The sequence below is a fragment of the Cyprinus carpio genome, chromosome A20, assembly GCF_018340385.1.
Source record: "Cyprinus carpio isolate SPL01 chromosome A20, ASM1834038v1, whole genome shotgun sequence".
Classification (NCBI taxonomy): Eukaryota; Metazoa; Chordata; class Actinopteri; order Cypriniformes; family Cyprinidae; genus Cyprinus; species Cyprinus carpio.
In genome coordinates, this window is record NC_056591.1 from 22,555,135 (window position 1) to 22,558,763 (window position 3,629).

Below are 3,629 nucleotides of genomic sequence, written 5' to 3' on the forward strand. Positions count from 1 at the left end.
GGCGAAAAGATCGGCGCTACCGATGGCCAGTCAGTCTACTGCGCAGGTGATATATATATATCATTGAACCAATCTTAGAAAAATGGAAAATCCACGACAAACATTTTTAATATTGATATTGTACTGGTTTTGTTTTATGATACTGAACATTAATACACAATATAAAATTAAGTAAAATGAATATGAAACCATTTCTGTAAATCAATTACCCTAATATATATTAAAATGTAATTTTTTGTACTCAAGTAAAGTTGCCTGCTTAAAAGTGATTCAAATCTGCTAAGAGATGCATTAATTAAGTAATAATATCCAGGGTTATCAGTTCTTAGGAATTAAGTCTGTCTCAGTTTTTTTTTTTTTTTTAAATATGTTAAAACTTTTTTTTTTAAATACTTTTTATAAACATATTTATATCATGACTATGTTCAACCCTCAAAATCCAATTAAAAACATGCAAAATAATATTTTGAGCCACTTATTGTCATTTTAGGGCCATTTTATTTTCAAGAAAAATATATATAAATTAATCACCATGTAAGGGAACACATCATTGATGAGGTATCAACTTGTGAATATAAATATGCAGAAATATACTCAAGGTGGATTTATATATCTCTTATAATTATTTTCAAAACCTCAATACTTCAACACTACATAAATTAACTTGCACTATAAACGTTTTTAGAGCTCAAATTAAAAGATTTTATTGCTAGGGAGCAAACCATTATAAGATGCATAGTCGTTTTTTAGATCTATATTTGATGAATATTTGATGAAACCAATAAGTTACCTGCTCTTTGGTGTCCGGTCTCTGGTTCGATATCTGTGGAAATGGGGAAAAACTTTTCCATCAGCGCTATAAATTACCTCAGCTAACTGGCTTAATTGCACACACTCACGCACACACACACCCATTTATTTAAAGACAACAGACTGCAACCACCTGTAGCACGGGGAATTCACACCTTGAGGACTCAAATGTAGGGTGGGCCTTTGCTATGTAAATATATAAACAAAGCATAATAGTACATTATTATTCCGCCGGCTCACGTGAATGTCCGCATTTTGGAGGCCCTAAGCATATTTTCAAAAGGGGCCCTCACTACATACAGTTTCACTGACACACATTATTTTAAAGTTTTACCAAATTGTCTTACTCAGTATATTTATCTTTCAAGATGTAGATATGAAGATGCACTTTTTAAGCAAAATTTAAAAGTTGCAAAAGTTTAACCATCACTTCTAGAGAAATTATAAAAATTTAGTTAAAATGAAGTTAAGTTAATTTCGAGGTTAATGCTTCAATAAAGCAGAAATACCTGCCAATGGGTTATGAAATTTACAATAGAAAATAGTATAGCCTATTATTATTAAAAATAATCTATTTTCTTGGCTGCCATGTTTTAGTCCAGATTAAAATGCAAAAATGTATACATAAGAAATGCGTGAAAAGTAGGCTGTTTCAGTATTTAATTGTGTATTGAAAGTTGTCATGTGCAATGTAATGTTTGAAGTGGATGTCATAATAAATGTCGGTAGATCAGGATGATTTTAATACGAGCGGTCCATTCATAGATTCGTACGAATTTTCCTTCACAGTGTGGAAAATTTCAAATGTCTTACCGCCAGCCATACTAATCATCAAATGTCAACTCAATCCAGCCATACTAATCATCAACAACAGGTGTGTTCAAAGAACTGGAAATATAAGCGGAAAACAGATGACAATGAGCGCAGTGACTTGGGGGAACACCCACAAAAATGTCAACAAACCATTCGAATTAATGCTCATACGTCGCTTACATACGAGGTGAAATGTCATAATATCATCGCGCTAATCAGGATCTGGCTAATTCGAATTTTTCGAACACACCTGTTGTTGATGATTAGTATGGCTGGATTGAGTTCCCTTTCATAGGTCACTTCGATGCTGCGGTGACGTCACCATATGGGAACACCTTTCGGTGTGACGAATGTCTGAAGCCCTATACCATGCATACTCATAGTATACCTGAGTGCCGTGCGCTATTTCACTCAGATTTCATTTCCTTCAGGAAAGCAAATCATCTGTGCCCTAAGGAAACCATCTCGCGTTCTCAGTGGTTTTTTTCTTCGAGCAGTGTTAACTCCTCTTCGCAGAAGCGATGAGTTTTCGGAAGTGTAAGCAACCATGTACCAGGTTCATCACAGGGGGAGACACTCATGAAAGGTTCGTAGTGTGCTTGGGCTTACATGGCAGCGCTTAGTGGCCTTTCTTCTTGCCCACTTGTGACCGGCGCGGCTTAAAAGAGTACTGCTAGAGGGAAGAAGTATTTTCTAAGGTAAGCCTCGTCAACCCACCATGTCGCTTCTGAACCCTTCGTTTTTTTGCAAATGAGGATTTACAACCCACACCCGGAGGCCCTCACGATGCTATATCTATGGGCTGTGAGCGCGTAGCGGCAGCGTCTTATCCACCCCGTGGTCTCAAGGTCTGAGGACATCATGGCTGGCTGACATCAGTGCAGCCCTCTCCCTCCTAGTGGACAGGAGAAGTGTGCTTCCCCCCCTACAGCGAGCTGTTGGACGTGGTTTCACGCGCGGTGGGTAAACTGGGGGTGGATTGGGAGGTTGAGAAGGCTGAGGCCCAACCTTCATCGAAGCTGGATGACCGTTTTCCAATCCAGTCGCACACCCACAGCCCCGTAGCCCGTAAGCCTTTGCCTATTTTCCCAGACCTCCACAAGGAGGTTTCGAGGTCCTGGAAACAGCCTTACTCGGCGAGCATTACTAACGCTGCAGCAGTTGGTTTCGCCACCATTTCTGACATGGCGGACCGTGCCTATGCAGCATCGTTAATTTCATTAACAAAGATGAAAAATATTCGTTAACGAACATTTTTTCTGTGACTAAGACGAGATGTTGACGAGCTAAAAATAATATCCGATGACGAAATTATGATGAAATTTATGCCGCTTTTTCGTTAACTAGACGAGACTGGACTATAATTTGAGGACTACCGGACATTCAAAATGCATCCTGTAGGCTATTGTCTTTCAAAATGTGCGTCCCTGTCATTGGATTGCAATCGGATAAGGGCTGTTTGCATATCTAGTCAGTATAGCAGCCGCAGTGGATGGATAAGCTAATAAAACGCGAACTAGCGATCTGAAACAATGGCCTCAGCACCCGAAGGGGTAGGAATAAGATAACCAGATGTCCCGTTTTTCCCGGGAGTCACAATTCATTGTCGATTAACTAGGGCTGGACGATATGGCCAAAATTTATATCACGATATATTTCTTAATTTCGGTCGATACGATATAATTCCGATATCGATATGAACACTATAAAAAGCCTCGTAAAAACTGCCAAGAACACCCACAACAGATGTCAGTGTATATACATTTATGAAAAATGAATTTGCCAAGTCTGACACCTCATTTAAAACCATTCAATATTTTTGAAAAAAAAAAAACATTATTTTTTGTATTTAGCCTTCATACAAACAATAAATGTGAAATCACTGTCAAAAAAATCATTTCAGTCTCACCTAATTAAAATTAATATCTTTAACTTCAAACTGTAGGCTAATATACATTAATATTTTTAAGTTTTTGATCAGTAAGATTTTTCTGCTCTAAGATACA